The following is a 17,642-nucleotide window of genomic DNA, read 5'->3' on the forward strand; positions in this document are numbered from 1 at the left end:
TTGCTGCGGTAAAAACAGACAGGAGGCTAAACTTTAGTCACACCCATTGTCAGCAGCACATTTGAGCATCACTGGCATCAGTCTAACGGTCAACAATAGATTGATAATGGCTACATCCTTTCAGTTTGTACTGTGTGAATTCATAGAGAGGCTCAGAGAAAAGCCTCTTGGTACAAAGATAACCAGAAGAATACTAGAAAAGTATGAAAGTAGCCCTGTAACAAAATAATTTTTGGACCAAAATATGGAAACGCTTCACCAATTTGCGTGTCATCTTTTCGCAGGGGCCATGTTAATCTTCTCTGTATCGTATCCAATTTATTATATATACTGCCGGAGCAAGTACAGTAGTTTCTCTGCAGTGGTGCCTGTATATTCCCCGTTCAGGTGTGTGGACCCTTTGCTTCAGTTAAAAAAGGGAAGAGACTAAACTTGGGTCACACCCATTTTAGAAAGAACGTTTTTGCATCACTGGCATTTCTCTAACAGTCACCAATGCATTGAAAATGGCTACATCCTTACAGTTTGTACATTGTGAATTCATAAAGAGGCTCAGAGTAAAGATTCCAGGAACAAAGATAACTGGATGATTCCTACAAAAGTATGAATGTAGACTTGTACCAAAGTAATTTTTGGACGAAAATATGGAAACGCTTCACGAATTTGCGTGTCATCCTTTCGCCTAGTGGGGGCGGATGGTCTCTGCTCCGATTCTACACCTCCTCCAAGCCCCCACCTTTCGGGTTCTACACTTGTAAGCCAATCAGAAGATGGCCAAATGCTTGTTTTGCCCGATTGGCCGGTGACTGTAGAACGGCACGCTGATTGGCTTGCTGCTCAGGTTGAATGGCGTCAGCGCGAAGGCTCTGTTCATTCTGCCGGTGAACTTCGCAAGAAACACACATCAAACGGGAGAATAAAGATCAACACTACCAAGAGAGATGTGAGCATCGAATGTGCATGTTTACTGTTCTTTTTCTGCTGTTTGCTTGTTTCTGTCGAGTGTCACGGTTAAACAATGCATGTACAGTAAGGTCATTGTAATGTCGGCGCCTTATTCCGGCGTAATTCACCGTGAAAAGTCATTTTTTTCACGGTCAATAATGTCCGTACAGACCGCTAGCTTAATCGCGGGCTCCATGTGCTTTTACGCCGGGTAGAGGGAGGTTTTCACGGTCAATAATGTCCGTACAGACCGCTAGCTTGATCGCGGGCTCCATGTACTTTTACGCCAGGTAGAGGGAGTGTTTCACGGTGAAAAATGTCCGTACAGACCGCTAGCTTGATCGCAGGCTCCCTGTACTTTTACGCCGGGAAAGGGTTGTGTTTCACGGTCAAAACTCTCCGTACACTACGCTCACATCAACCCGGCCTCATGTAAATTCTGCTAACTGTACAGGAGTATATGTGTTGTATCCAGAAATGGGCAAAAATACATCAAAATGTTTTTCATACAAGACACAAAATACCCCGCCAAATAAATGTATTCAAATAAAATACAAAACACTGGTGCCAGAAAATGTAATACAATATAATACATGTATTTAAAAAAAGGGAAATACTTTTTCTCGATTTGGATGAACTTTTAACATTAAAAAACAAACCAAAACCCCCCCATTAAAACAAGAAAATATGCATCACATGTGAATAGCATCACACATTAGGCCTATGTATACTATAACAGCAAAAGATGTATATACACAGGTAAAGAGGCTACATAAATGACTGTACATCAAGTTCTGCACAGAAAAATGAATAAAGGTCAAGGGTCAAGATTAAATCAAATCTTCACAGACTATTTTAAATACAAAAGTACTCTGCTCTTAAGTATCTTGTTACAAATTACGTATTAATCGCCTTCTACTGTAAATATCTATATTATCTCCATGGACTGGTTGTATTCATATTCTTTTATGTGTGTCACTGTTTTGTCACATCTAACGTTGCAGGTTCTCTGCTAAATGTCTTTGCAGAATGGATTTCCGTCCAGTTTTCAGGTTCCTGCCGTCATCCACCACACTGATGCTCAAGGCCTCAAACGATGCGCTTGCAGTGGCCCAACAGAGCCGTAGGCCCACCACGTCTTTCACCGTGAAGGGACCAGAGGCGGTGAGGGAGGAGGCCAAGGCCCGCATCCTCCAGGCTGAAGGAGACCCTGAGTGCTGGCAGCTGGTGCTCAGTGAGAGCCAGCTCCAGTTTGGCCAGTACCGGGGTCAAACCTTCAAGTGGCTCCTCAGCCATGATGTGGGCTACGCGTGTGGGATCCTTGTGTCCCACATGCAGGAGAGGGAAGCCGGGGACACCTCCCAGTCTCCTCTTGCTGCCAACAAGGACGCCCTCGCCTCCTACGCCCGGCTGCTCCCACAGATGGTGCAGCTGATGGAGTCTCGTCGGATGCGCGAGGGCTTGGTGTCGGTGAGGGCCATGGACCGGACGCTGGTGGGGTTTGGTGCGCATGCCGGCATGTCGCTCCAAGCCCTGTACGAGTCCACCAGCACAGAGTGTAAAACGTAAGTATTTCGGCCACAGGTGCAGTTGAGGATGCAAGCTGACGCGTGTTGACACGATACTTTGTTTTTTTTTCCCGCCTGCAGCTACAAGCGGTGGATTAAAACCCAGCGGTGTGGCATGGGGTCGCGGATGCACACTGTACAGGTCTACATAATGGGCCGGGAAAAAGAAGGGTCAGCAGCAGGGCCGTCGGCTGCTGCCCCTCCTCCAGCTGCTCCCCCGGCTCAGCAGAGAGCGTCGCAGCCTGCATCGAGTAAGGCCTGGCTGCCTGCCTGCCTGCCTGCCTGCCTGCCTGCCTGCCTGCCTGCCTGCCTGCCTGCCTGCCTGCCTGCCTGCCTGCCTGCCTGCCTGCCTGCCTGCCTGCCTGCCTGCCTTTTTGCTTGCTTGCTTGCTTGCTTGCTTGCTTGCTTGGCTGCCTGCCCGCCTGCCTGCCCTAGCTAATGAGTAGTGTGTTCAGATTGTTAATAATCGCCTGCCTGCCTGCCTGCCTGCCTGCCTGCCTGCCTGCCTGCCTGCAATAGCTAATGCGTAGTGTGTTCAAATGTTAATAATCACATTCTTTTGTCCTCCTCTGCACAAACGAAGGCGTGCCATCAGCGGATGACATAATAGAGCTGTCGGACGATGATGAGCTCTTTGCGGCTGCCATGGAGGTGGACACACTGCGTGAGTGTATTTGACTTAAACCTCATTGTTACTATTGTGACAACCCTGATGTTGACTATATATATATATATATATATGCGCGCGCGTGTGTGTATGTATGTATATCAGTGTGACAACTTGAGTGTGTATTTTACAGCTTCCCAAGCTGGACCCACCCTGGCAAGACCACAGGTGCCTGCCGTTCACCAGCCCACGGGCGATGCACCTCATCATCCCCCGCTGCTGCTCACCGGTGCACAGGTAAAAGTGCGGGAACGACTTGTGTGTATTTGTCAATATCATCTGCTCGAGTTTAATCTGTATATGCCATGCGCTTGTCCACGCAGCTCCTGCCCAAGGGCTGGAGGAAGACGCTGCCGGAGGAACAGCATGAGTGGTTGGGCCGGGCTCTGTTTACCACTGGCACTGGCAAGCATCCTGTCCTGACCAGCGAGCTGCGCCTCTGGTGGACTCCACCGGGAGCCCGGCGCCTGTACACCCAGATCCCCTCTGCCCAGGCCTTCTTCCAGCACCGGTTTTTCCTGTGGGCGCCCTACAGGATGTGGGCCTACAAGCTGTCCTGCCCAAACTGCAAGTGGCAGCTGACCGGCGCTGGCCTTTACAAGACGGTCCGCCGCGTTCTGGACTTCGGTGGCTGGTACCACATGGGCACGGAGTACCTGGAATGCGGCGGCTGTAAGAGGAAATATGCAGCGTGGGGCCAAGGCATCATGAGTCAGCTGGACCTGGCTCACAAGGCACAGTTTCCGGCTGTGCTAACATACAAGTAAGCTGCAATGTTAATGTGTGTGTGTGTGTGTGTGTGTCTGTGTGTGTCAGTCAGCTGACACTAGTCTCCTTCTGACTTTGCAGGTTGTCTTGCGATAAGAGGGTGGTGGGCATGATGAAGGCCCGGACTTTGGGCAACAGCGCCTCCCGCCTCCGTGCCGCGCTGCTGGAGCAGCACACCGTCGACTGGTTGCTGCGGATCCTGCGCTACCTTTCGGTGCTGGACCAGCTCCAGCTGCCCGGCGTGGCTCCGCAGCAGGTGACGGTGCCGCCCCTGAAAGCTGTCCCCAGCGTGCCCTGGCTGATATCTGTCTACGCCAAGGAGGCCCTCGGCCGCCTGGAGGAGACGAAAGCCAGGGTCACGTCAATCTTTGGGGACATCCTGAAGATGGACTCCACGAAGAAGGCAAGCGCAATAAATCAATAAATAAATAAGTATTTTACGTGGCAAACACACACGCTTGACGTGACGTTCTCCGGTTCTCATTTTCAGATGACCAAGAAGCTCGCTGGCGACGCTGCCGGGACGGCGGCATGGGTCACCAACGTGGGCAACGAGCACGGGCAGGTGCTCATGTCGGTCCTCACCGAGTCCGAGGGGGACGGGCTGTTGGCCATGGCGGACGGGCTGATGCGGCGCTACAGTGCGTCTGGAAAGGAGCCACCTCATGTGCTGTATGTTGACCGGGACTGCTGTTCCGTCGCCGGACGCTGCAAGGTAAAGATGACAACATCAACCACCACACAGACGGGCCGCTTGATTTATCCCAGCGAAACTAATGTCGTCTTCTTCTTCCTCCTCCTCTTCAGACGGCGCAGATGTTCGGCGAGTGGGATCAGCTGGTGGTGAGGCTGGACATCTGGCACCTGATGCGTCGCTTCGCCAGGGGCGTCACCACCGACAGCCACCCGCTGTATGGGCTGTTCATGTCACGTCTCTCGTTTGCCATTTTTGAGTGGGACGCCGAGGACGTGACACGCCTGCAAGAGGCCAGGCAGTCCCCCCTGGATCCCACGTCCAGAGAGCTGGCCCGTCACTGCCGCCGACGCACCAGGGGCGCGGAGGAGACGGAGCGGCTCATCCAGGAGCTCCTGGACACCATGTGGGACGTCACCGACGGCATGGGTGTCCCCCTCATCGACCGCCCGATGATGGAGGACATCTGGAGCACGCAGCGTCGCCATCTCCGCTGCATCCAGGATCCGCCGGGAGTTCTGCTCTACGCAAAGACGGGGGAGGTGACCAGGGGCGGCGTGGTGCTGCCCGTCTACCGCTGCGCCCGAGGCTCCACGTCCCTGGAGTCCTTCCACCTCCACCTGTGCCAGTTCATTCCGGGTGAGTGTGTGTGACTCTGTGTGTGCCTGTGTCAGGATGAGCCAGTGTGTTCATACAGACTGACAGACTGACTGACTGACTGACGTCACGTCCTTCTCCCTCCTCTGTCTCTCCCCTCGCAGGCACGTCTGCCAACGCCCTCCACTTCCAGGTGTACCTGCTGGAGGGCCTGGTGAGGTGGAACGAGGACCGCGCCCGAGCTGCGGTGGTCGGCGGTGCCAAGCTCTCTAACAAGCGCTGCTACAGTGCTCAGCTGCTGAGAAGCGTCAACAGGCTGAGCCAAAAATACATGGGGCAGACGCTGGTGGAGAACTACACGCAGCCTGGGGAGTACACAGGTATACACCTGCGTACATAACATGGGTGTAATGCTCTGATGCTTATTTGCGGGGTACTAACCATATATCTCTTTGTCCTCTTTAACTCAGGGGAGCTCATCGGGGTGGAGTACCTCTACTCCCAGACAGGCAACGGCGCTCTGCAGCGGGAAATGGCCCGCGATCCCGAGGAGGGCGACGGGATGGAAGAGGAGTGGGACGAGGAGGAGGAGGAGGAGCCGGAGGATGAGGGCTTTGAGGAGGAGCTGCCCGGGATTACGGCCCTTTTGCGCCATCTTCCGCCCGCGGAGGAGGAGGAGGTAAGCCTCGTTGAGTTGTGCGGCGGAGGGAGGGAGGGAGGGAGGGAGGGAGGGAGGGAGGGGCCTTTTGCCGCGGCTATTAAATGCTTAACCTCTGCGCTTGCTTTCCTCTGTCTGTTGCAGGATGTACCCGGTCCAGACGGACACGGCGGGTACCAGCACGCCGTACGTCTGGCCCAGGCCTTGGTTGCGCTGCGTGACCGCCCGTACGTCAGGCCGGCGCAGGTGAGGCAGATAGGGGCTCTCTGGCAGAAGCTGTCAGACAGGGACAAGGCCCCTATCTCCTTCCCCCCGCGGCACCAGCAGCGGCTGACCAAGGGCCGCTTCAGAAGCCGCAGGGCGGCAAAAAGCACCACGCCCGGCGTGGACAGCATGACTCGGTAAATTGTCTTTCTACTCTTTGGATCATATTCATATGCATTTTCGTCGTGTTTTGGATTATGTGTGCAATAGATGGTGCTGTATGTGACCATGGTCTCTGTCTCTCTATCTATCTATCTATCTATCTATCTATCTATCTATCTATCTGCGTGTGCAGTGTGTATGTCGGGCTGGGCGCGGGTGCTGCACAGTCTCCTGATGCCAGCAGGTTGCTGGAGGCTGTCTTCCTGGAGCTGTGTGGCATTCACCAGGAGGGCCATATCATCGCCGGGGTCCGGGTGAACCGCTGGGCGGCCGTCAGGAATGACTACAGGCAGATCAAGGACAACTTTTTCAACACTCGGGGGCTGTCAACAGCTGCCCCGGTCCAACTCCTGGAGGTTAACCAGCGGACCCTTATGCGGTGGTGAGAGAGAGTGCCATTTGCGTGCGACGTGTAGAATGTGCCTACTGGAAGGAAGATGCTCATAATCAATATCATTGAATTCACTTCCATCAGGCACCACAAGAGGACCAAGCAGAGGATGGCGGAAGAAGTGCGCCAGGTGGTGCCGGGGCCCATTGCTCAGCTGTCAGCGGCGGAGCGGCTTCCTCCGACCAGGGCTCCTCTGCAGGAGCCTCTGAGGCCTGTGCAGCCTCTGGCAGTCTCTGAGACAGTGGACGCCTCTGGCCTGGCTGCCACGCGCAGAGGGCCCCTGGAACCGGCGCTGTTCAGCATCCTCGCCGTTACAGCCCAGGCCTCTGTAGCCCACACCTCCACAGTCGCCTCCACATCTGCGGCCCACGCCATCGCCTCCACGTCTGCGGCCCACGCCATCGCCTCCACGTCTGCGGCCCACGCCATCGCCTCCACGTCTGCGGCCCACGCCATCGCCTCCACGTCTGCGGCCCACGCCATCGCCTCCACGTCTGCGGCCCACGCCATCGCCTCCACATCTGCGGCCCACGCCATCGCCTCCACTTCGACAGCCCACGCCATCGCCTCCACATCTGCGGCCCACGCCATCGCCTCCACTTCGACAGCCCACGCCATCGCCTCCACATCTGCGGCCCACGCCATCGCCTCCACATCTGCGGCCCACGCCATCGCCTCCACTTCGACAGCCCACGCCATCGCCTCCACATCTGCGGCCCACGCCATCGCCTCCACTTCGACAGCCCACGCCATCGCCTCCACATCTGCGGCCCACGCCATCGCCTCCACGTCTGCGGCCCACGCCATCGCCTCCACTTCGACAGCCCACGCCATCCCCTCCACCTCTGCAGACACCGCAGTTGCCTCCACCTCCTCTGCCGTGCCCAAAACCACTGCCTGGCAGAGGAAGGTCCGGGAGGAACAGGATCGGCGGCGAGCTGCGATGGGCCTTCCCACGAAGAGCTGGAAGAAAAGGGAACATTTTATCTGTAAGCGCTGTGGCCAGCCAAAGACCCGGGAGTACGGCCACAGTCGCTACAGATCCCAGCATTTCTGCTCCCGTGCGGAGGGCCGCTCAGTAGAGGACTGGCTGGAAGAGAAAAGGGCAGAGGAGGTGGCACAGAGACAACAGGTCAGTGACCCGATAGCATGTACTGCACCCGACACTCTTCCCACATCATTGTCACTCGTTCACCGTGTCGATCGTCTTGTTGTCTGCAGGCCGCCGAAGCTGCCCTGGCTTCTCAGACCCCCTCCGGCCAGCAGGGAGGGCGGTAAAATGCGTGCAGTTTGTGAGTATGAAATGTCAATGCAATAATAGAGAGTGTACATAGATTGCCACTGTCGCTATTTCAAAAAATACACTCGATTGCAGCACAAAGGACAGGCAGTTGGTGATTAACTTTGGAAAGGTCAGCCCATTGAAATGCAAATGTCTGTCTTTGTCTATTCCTCTCTCAGACAGACACCCACCCACCCAGCCACCCAGCCAACCAACCAACCAACCAACAAACCAACCAACCAACCACAAGCCGCTGGTCCAAACGACCTGGCCGTAGGTGTCAGTGCTCACCGCAGGGGCCCCGTTTCCAACATGAGACACACTGTCTGGCCAATCAGATCGCCAGCCAGCCAGCCAACCACAAGCCGCTGGTCCAAACGACCTGGCCGTAGGTGTCAGTGCTCACCGCAGGGGCCCCGTTTCCAACATGAGACACACTGTCTGGCCTATCAGATTGCCAGCCAGCCAGCCAACCACGGGCTGCAGATCCAAAGAACCTGGGCACAGGTGTCGGTGCTAACCGCAGGGGGCAGTTCCTGAGAGGAAACGCTCTCGCCGATCAAAGCACAACCCAAGAAGGCTGCGATTGGCTAGAGGAAGCTGCGTGCCCTCTGCGGGCCGGCACAGCTATAAAAGACAGCAGGTCGACGGAACAAAAAAGTGCATTCGACAACTTGTGATCGCGAGGTGAGTGTCTCTCTCTGTCCGTCCGTCTCGCTGTATACATTGTGTGTACAATTATTAGTCAGCTTCTTTGTCTCAGGCGAAATGGGCACAAAAAGACTCAATTGACTTTGCTTTTGTTTCATCCTTCCCATGCAGCATGGAAAGGTCACCGTCTTCACCCTCTGCGTCATCGGAGCCGTCGACCTCTGCCGGCCAGGTCTCCGCCGCCGCCGCTGCCGCCGCTGCCGTGCCCAGTTCCACCGCCTGGTACAGGAAAAGGCAGGATGAAAAGCAGCGGCGGGCAGAGGAGATGGGCCTTCCCACAAAAAGCCGAAAAACACGCCCGCAATTTATCTGCAAGCGCTGTGGCCAGCCAAAGACCCGGGAAAACGGCCACAGTCGCTACAGAGCCCAGCATTTCTGCTCCCGTGCAGAGGGCCGCTCGGTTAAGGAGTGGCTGGAGGAGAAAAGGGCAGAGGAGGTGGCCAAGAGACAACAGGTCAGTGACCCGATGCCACGCACGGCGCCCGACACGCTCCCCACTGCGCTGACAAAGACCGAGGCGGACTCGTCGTCCTCATCCAGCCCTGAGCCCTCGACTTCCTCCATCCACAACCCCTCGTCTTCATCCAGCCCTGAGCCCTCGACATCCGCAAAGGCAGGCAATCCTCCCACTCGCAACACCGTGTACAGGAGGAGGATGAGGTCGGACAAAGACCGGAAGGTCCTGAGCGGGGTCATCGTCAAGCCGGAGCAGCAGCTTGATAAATGCGACACCTGCAGCCTATCCCGCCACCTGGACACGGGCCACGCTTATTACAGGGGGGACTTCTTCTGCGCTGGCAATGAAGGGCCTGGCGGGAAGACTCCACAGGAGTGGCTGGACTCACGGGGCGATGTGCCCCTCCCGCGCACCACCCTGTGGAGGATGAAGAAGGCAATGGAGCGGCCGAAGGAGGAGGAGGGACAGAGAAAGCCTCGTAAGCAGCATAAAGTGCGGACCTGCCAGCGCTGCGGGCATTGTCCGCTCAAAGACTACGGCCACAGCCAGCTGAACCTGCGTCGAGGAAAGGTGTCCTACTGCGCTATGCAGGACGGCATAAGCGTGGACCTCTGGCAGGCGCGTCAACGGGCCAGGGAGAAGGAGGTGTGTATTTGCCTTTTTCCCTTTCTGTGTTTTCTTCATGTCCTGTGACTGACTGTCACTTGTTACGCAGGAGACAAAGAAGGAGCAGAGGGAGGGAAGGCTGCGAGGAGAGGGAGAAGGAGCAGCGGGAGGGAGGGAGTTCAACGAGGTACGTTAAACTGTTGTCCTTTTTACTTTGCGTGCCTGTGTGTTTTCGTCATGTTTCTCACACCCGAATGTCTTTTTTTCTTGTTATTCAGGAGGACACAGAATGACAAGGGAGCTGCCCTGTGTGTCTGTGTGTGTGTGTGTGTGTGTGTGTGTGTTTTTGGTTTCACAAATAAAAGTACTTATTTCTTTACACTCTTGTCAGACTGCTCCTTTCACATCTTGCCCATGTCTTGTTGCATTTGTCATCATATCGAATCAGTGACTGTGTTAAATGTGAGGATGGAGATGAGCTTTATTTATTTAAACTACTATAAATAAATATACATACAATATAATGTTTACAGCTTCATATTAATGCCCATCACAGAGGTGAACATAAGGGCTTAATATATCTCCTTCCTGTATTTCATTAAACAACTACAAATGTCTATAATGTCTAAAGCTTCATATTAACGCCCATCACAGAGGTGAACATAAGGGCTTAATATATCTCCTTCCTGTATTTCTTTGTGAAAGGAATGGAGCTTTATGTAATTAAACAACTATAAATATATATATAATGTGTAAAGCTGCATATTAACCCCCATCTACACATATATATAAATATATATATATATAATGTGTAAAGCTGCATATTAACGCCCATCACAGAGGTGAACATAAGGGCTTAATAATCTCCTTCCTTTATTTCTTTGTTTATGCTGTTTCTAACCTCGCCACGAGAGGGATGCAGAGGGCCGAGGGAGGCGGCCCGTGTTTACATCCGGCCCGTGGGTCCGCATGGCTCATTTACCTGCCAGGCCACGACCACCGTGACGCGCCACTTCCTAATCTGACGTGGCGTTCCATTTACCGAGCCCTTGTCTGATACAGATCGAAGATGGCACCTACAGAAAAAGCCTGCGGTCATCTTTCTTGAAATATGACTTTATCTTCGGCGAGACGGCCGAAAAGGCTCTCGCTTCGCAGGGGCAAACCTCGAAGATTGGGCAGCACCTTTTTCGCCTAGTGGGGGCGGATGGTCTCTGCTCCGATTCTACACCTCCTCCAAGCCCCCACCTTTCGGGTTCTACACTTGTAAGCCAATCAGAAGATGGCCAAATGCTTGTTTTGCCCGATTGGCCGGTGACTGTAGAACGGCACGCTGATTGGCTTGCTGCCCAGGTTGAAATGTTTGCCCGCGAAGCTTGTTCATTCTTTGTTCACTTCGCTACAGGCACACATCGAACGGGAGAACAGAGTACAACACTAGCAAGCCAGATGTGAGTATTGAACGAGCAATGTGCATGTTTAATGTTCTTTTTTCTGCTGTTTGCGAGTGTCACGGTTCAACAATGCATGTACAGTAAGTTCATTGTATTGTCGGCGCCTTATTCCGGCGTAATTCACCGTGAAAAGTCAGTTTATTCAGGGTGAATAATGTCCGTACAAACCGCTAGCTTCGTTGCGGGCTCATCTTACTTCTCCGCCGGGTAAAGGGGTGCTTTTCCCGGGGAGAATGTGCCCACAGACCGCTGACCATAGCGCCGGCTCCTTGTACTTTTACGCCGGGTAGAGGGGTGCTTTTCCCGGGGAAGAATGTGCCCACAGACCGCTGACCATAGCGCCGTCTCCTTGTACTTTTACGCCGGGTAGACTGGTGCTTTTCCCGGGAAGAATGTGCCCACAGACCGCTGACCATAGCGCCGGCTCCATGTACTTTTACGCACGGTCAATTCTGTCTGTACACTACGCTGACATCAACCCGGCCTCATGTAAAATCCTGCTAACTGTACAGGAGTAAGTGGTGTATATGTGTTTTATCCAGAAATGGGCCAAAATACATCAAAATGTTTGTGATACAAGATACAAAATACCCCTCAAATAAATGTATTAAAATAGCATTCAAAGTACTGGTGCCAGACAATGTAATGAAATACAATACATGTATTTTGTCTTTAAAACGTAGGAAATACTTTTTCTGGAATTTACTTTCTCACAATTTGAACAGCCCATAAACTTTGGCTTTGTATCAACAAGAAAATCATCACATGTCAAATAGCATCACACATTAGGCCTATGTTTACTATAAAAGCAAAATATGTCATTAAAACCAGTTGCTCACAGGTAAAGTGCCTAAATAAATTACTGTACATCAAGTTCTCCACAGAAAAATGATTTAAAGGTCAATAGGTCATCTTTCAATCACCTTCTGTAAATATCTATATTATCGCCATGGAGTGGTTGTATTCATATTATCTTGTGTGTGACTGTTTTGTGTGCTGCTACTGTCTTTTGTGCCTGCCTAAGTGTTCCTCTGGAACAATATCAATAGATGGATCTGTCTGTCAATCACAACACAACATTCTGACGCGTCTAACGTTGCTGCTGCTTGTCTGCTTAATGACCATGTGGGTCTACAGGCTCGCGTGTCCCAACTGTGGGGAAAAAACCTGCCCGGCGTGTGCGGTTTATGGCAAGAGAAGGTTCTCGGCGCAAGACATCATTAGACAGCTGGACCAGACTCGCCAACCAGCATCCGACGCCAACAGTGGCGTCGGTTGCTGAGCGGCGTCAGCAGGCTGACTCAGAAGTACATGGGGAAGATGCTCCGAGCCCTGTACGAGGCCACCAGCACAGTGTCAAACGTAAGTATTTCGGCCACAGGTGCAGTTGAGGATGCAAGCTGACGCCTGTTGACACGATACTTTGTTATTTTTCCCCTCTGCAGCTACGTGCGGTGGCTTAAGACCCAGCAGGTCAACGTGGGGTCCCGGATGTACAGGTGTACACACTGGGCCGGGACAAAGAAGGGCCTTCGCTGCTGCCATCGAGGTTGACACCCGTGGGCGACGCACCGGATCATCCCCTGCTGCTGCTGCTGCTCACAGGTAAAAGTGCTGGAACAACTTGTGTGTAGTTGTCAATATCATCTGCTCGAGTTTAAACTGCAGATGCCATGCGATTGTCCACGCAGCTCCTGGCCAAGGGCTGGAGGCAGACGCTGCCGGAGGAACAGCATGAGTGGTTGGGCCGGGCTCTGTTTACCTCCGGGCTTCTTCCAGTGCCGATTTTTCCTGTGGCCGTTTTACAGTGACATTTTGAGTCAACTGGACCTGCCTCACCAAGCACCGTTTCCGGCTGTGATCACATACAAGTAAGCTGCAATGTTAAAGCGCGTGCGTGTGCGTGCGTGTGTGTGTGTCTCAGCTGACAGTAGTCCCCTTGTGCCTTTGCAGGTTGTCTTGCGATAAGAGGGTGCTGGGGATGATGAAGGCCCGAGGAGGCGCTTTGGGCAACAGCGCCTCCCGCCTCCGTGCCGCTCTGCTGGAGCAGCACACCATAGACTGGTTGCTGGGCGGTGGACGAGGCCCGTCCCGCAATATGGCCTCGATCCCGGGCAGCTCCTCTTGAAAGCCCCCGTCCTCCTCATCGTCGTCGTCCCACTACTCTTCAATCCCGTCAACTGCGTCTTGTTATATCCCGCCACAGAGCGATGTCGCCTGTCTGGTAGTAGAGGTACTCCAGCGCGATGAGCTCCCCTGAGTTGAAGAGAAAAAAGAGACATGTGGTTTGTACACTGCAAAAGCCACAGAGCATTACACCTATTTTTTAATTTTTTTTTATGCACGTGTACTCCCCAGGCTCCGAAGTTCTCCACCAGCATCTTCCCCATGTACTTCTGGCTCAGCCTGCTGACGCTGCTTAGCCTCCGACGGCAGGTTCTGGTCTAGTGCCTGGTCCAGCTGTCTAATGACGTCTTTCTTTCTATTGCAACAACTGCACGAACTGCACTCCATGTACTCACTGTCCATGAAATACCAGTTGTCCACGTCTAGTACCGGACGGACGGTTTTGTACAGCCCCGCACCGGGCAGTTTTTTTCTCAACAGTTGGGACACGTGAGCCTCTAGGCCCACATGGTTGCGTGTGGACACCGTAAGCACAGCAGCTGAGGCCTTTCGGTTCAGAGTTTTTGTGGAAGGAATGCACATGAAAACTGCCTGGTCCAGCTGTCTAATGATGTCTTGCGCCCACGCCGCTTACTTTTTCTTGCAGGTCCTGCATGCCAGGTACTCTGTTCCCACGAAATACCAGCTGTCCACGTCTAACACGCGACGGACAGTTTTGTACAGCCCTGCGCCGGTCAGTTTTTTTTTTCTCACAGTTTGGAGACGTGAGCCTGTAGGCCCACATGCTGTAGCACGCCCACAGGAAAAACCGGCACAGGTAGAAGCAGCAGGAGAAGCTGAACTGATGGGGCTGTGTGCCCATCCCGCGCACCACACTGTGGAGGATGAAGGAGTTGGAGCGGCCGAAGGAGAAGGAGGGACAGACGAAGCCCAGAAAGCAACACAAAATGTGCGCCTGCCAGCGCTGCGGGCATTCTCCGCTCAAAGACTACGGCCACAGCCAGCTGAACCTGCTTCGAGGCAAGGTGTCCTACTGCGCTCTGCAGGACGGCATAAGCGTGGACCTCTGGCAGGCGCGTCAACGGAGCAGGGAGACGGAGGTGTGTATTTGCCTTTTTTCCTTTCTGTGTTTTCTTCATGTCCTGTGACTGACTGTCACTCGTTACGCAGGAGACAAAGAAGGAGCAGAGGGAGGGCAGGCTGCCAGGAGCAGGAGCCACGGGAGGGAGGGAGTTCAAAGAGGTACGTTAAACTGTTGTCCTTTTTACTTTGCGTGCCTGTGTGTTTTCTTCTTGTTTCTCACACCCGAATGTCTTTTTTTCTTGTTATTCAGGAGGACACAGAATGACAAGGGAGCTGCCCTGTGTGTGTGTTTTTTTTGTTTCACAAATAAAAGTACTTATTTCTTTACACTCTTGTCAGACTGCTCCTTTCACATCTTGCCCATGTCTTGTTGCATTTGTCATCATATCGAATCAGTGACTGTGTTAAATGTGATGAGGATGGAGATGAGCTTTATTTATTTAAACTACTATAAATAAATATACATACAATATAATGTTTACAGCTTCATATTAATGCCCATCACAGAGGTGAACATAAGGGCTTAATATATCTCCTTCCTGTATTTCATTAAACAACTACAAATATATATAATGTCTAAAGCTTCATATTAACGCCCATCACAGAGGTGAACATAAGGGCTTAATATATCTCCTTCCTGTATTTATTTGTGAAAGGAATGGAGCTTTATGTAATTAAACAACTATAAATATATATATAATGTGTAAAGCTGCATATTAACCCCCATCTACACATATATATAAATATATATATAATGTGTAAAGCTGCATATTAACGCCCATCACAGAGGTGAACATAAGGGCTTAATAATCTCCTTACTTTATTTCTTTGTTTATGCTGTTTCTAACCTCGCCACGAGAGGGGGGCCGAGGGAGGCGGCTCGTCCTCCCGTGTTTACATCCGGCCCGTGGGTCCGCATGGCTCATTTACCTGCCAGGCCACGACCACCGTGACGCGCAACTTCCTAATCTGACGTGGCGTTCCATTTACCGAGCCCTTGTCTGATACAGATCGAAGATGGCACCTACAGAAAAAGCCTGCGGTCATCTTTCTTGAAATATGACTTTATATTCGGCGAGACGGCGGAAAAGGCTCTCGCTTTGCAGGGGCAAACCTCGAAGATTGGGCAGCACCTTTTGCGCCTAGTGGGGGCGGATGCTCTCTGCTCCGATTCTAAACCTCCTCCAAGCCCCCACCTTTCGGGTTCTACATGTTTAAGCCAATCACAAGATGGCCAAATTCTTGTTTTGCCCGATTGGCCGGTGACTTTAGAACGGCACGCTGATTGGCTTGCTGCCCAGGTTGAATGGCGTCAGTGCGAAGGCTCTGTTCATTCTGCCGGTGAACTTCGCAAGAGACACACATCAAACGGAAAAGAATAAAGATCAACACTACCAAGCGAGATGTGAGCATCGAATTTGCATTTTTAGTGTTCTTTTTCTGCTGTTTGCTTGTTTCTGTCGAGTGTCACGGTTAAACAATGCATGTACAGTAAGGTCATTGTAATGTCAGCGCCTTATTCCGGCGTAATTCACCGTGAAAAGTAATTTTTTTCACGGTCAATAATGTCCGTACAGACCGCTAGCTTAATCGCGGGCTCCATGTGCTTTTACGCCGGGTAGAGGGAGTTTTTCACGGTCAATAATGTCCGTACAGACCGCTAGCTTGATCGCGGGCTCCATGTACTTTTACGCCAGGTAGAGGGAGTGTTTCACGGTGAAAAATGACCACACAGATCGCTAGCTTCGTGGCGGGCTCAACTTACTTTTCTGCCGGGTAAAAGGGTGCTCTTCCCGGGGAAGGATGTGTCCACAGAGCGCTGACCATAGCGCAGGCTCCCTGTACTTTTACGCCGGGAAAGGGTTGTGTTTCACGGTCAAAACTCTCCGTACACTACGCTCACATCAACCCGGCCTCATGTAAATTCTGCTAACTGTACAGGAGTATATGGTGGTGTATATGTGTTGTATCCAGAAATGGGCAAAAATACATCAAAATGTTTTTAATACAAGACACAAAATACCCCGCCAAATAAATGTATTCAAATAAAATACAAAACACTGGTGCCAGAAAATGTAATACAATATAATACATGTATTTTGTATTTAAAAAATGGGAAATACTTTTTCTTGATTTGGATGAACTTTTAACATTAAAAAACAAACCAAAACCCCCCCATTAAAACAAGAAAATATGCATCACATGTGAATAGCATCACACATTAGGCCTATGTATACTATAACAGCAAAAGATGTATATACACAGGTAAAGAGCCTAAATAAATGACTGTACATCAAGTTCTGCACAGAAAAATGAATAAAGGTCAAGGGTAAAGATTAAATCAAATCTGCACAGACTATTTTAAATACAAAATTACTCTGCTCTTAAGTATTTTGTTACAAATTACGTATCAATCGCCTTCTACTGTAAATATCTATATTATCTGCATGGACTGGTGCTATTCATATTCTTTTGTGTGTCACTGTTTTGTCACGTCTAACGTTGCAGGTTGTCTGCTTAATGTCTTTGCAGAATGGATTTCCGTCCATTTTTCAGGTTCCTTCCATCATCCAGCACACTGATCCTCAAGGCCTCAGCTGATGCGGTAACGGTGGCCCAACGGAACCGTAGGTCCACTACGTCATTCGCCCTGAAGGGACCAGAGGCGGTGAGGGAGGAGGCCAAGACCTGCATCCTCCAGGCTGAAGGAGACCCAGAGTGCTGGCAGCTGGTTCTCAGTGAGAGCTAGCTCCAGTTTGGCCAGTACCGGGGTCAAACCTTCAAGTGGCTCCTCAGCCATGATGTGGGCTACGCGTGTGGGATCCTTGTGTCCCACATGCAGGAGAGGGAAGCCGGGGACACCTCCCAGTCTCCTCTTGCCGTCAACAAGGACGCCCTCGCCTCCTACGCCCGGCTGCTCCCAAAGATGGTGCAGCTGATCCAGTGGCGTCGGATGTGCGAGGGCTTTGTGTCGGTGAGGGGCATGGACCGGACGCTGGTGGGGTTCGGTGCGCACGCTGGCATGTCGCTCCGAGCCCTGTACAAGTCCACCAGCACAGAGTGATAAACGTAAGTATTTCGGCCACAGGTGCAGTTGAGGATGCAAGCTGACGCGTGTTGACACGATACTCTGTTCTTTTTTCCCGACTGCAGCTACAAGTGGTGGCTTAAGACCCAGCAGTGCAACATGGGGTCGCGGATGCACACT

At 52.2% G+C, this 17,642-nt stretch overlaps 1 non-coding gene across 1 annotated transcript; it reads right to left on the reverse strand.

The window, feature by feature from the left end:
* Positions 1–239: 239 nt before the first annotated feature.
* On the reverse strand, positions 240–346 carry LOC128446574 (U6 spliceosomal RNA). Its single transcript, XR_008339625.1, has one exon. It is a non-coding gene; the product is annotated as a U6 spliceosomal RNA (small nuclear RNA).
* Between the last annotated feature and the right edge of the window lie 17,296 nt (positions 347–17,642).

The sequence above is a fragment of the Pleuronectes platessa genome, chromosome 8 (genome assembly GCF_947347685.1).
Source record: "Pleuronectes platessa chromosome 8, fPlePla1.1, whole genome shotgun sequence".
NCBI classification, from domain to species: Eukaryota; Metazoa; Chordata; class Actinopteri; order Pleuronectiformes; family Pleuronectidae; genus Pleuronectes; species Pleuronectes platessa.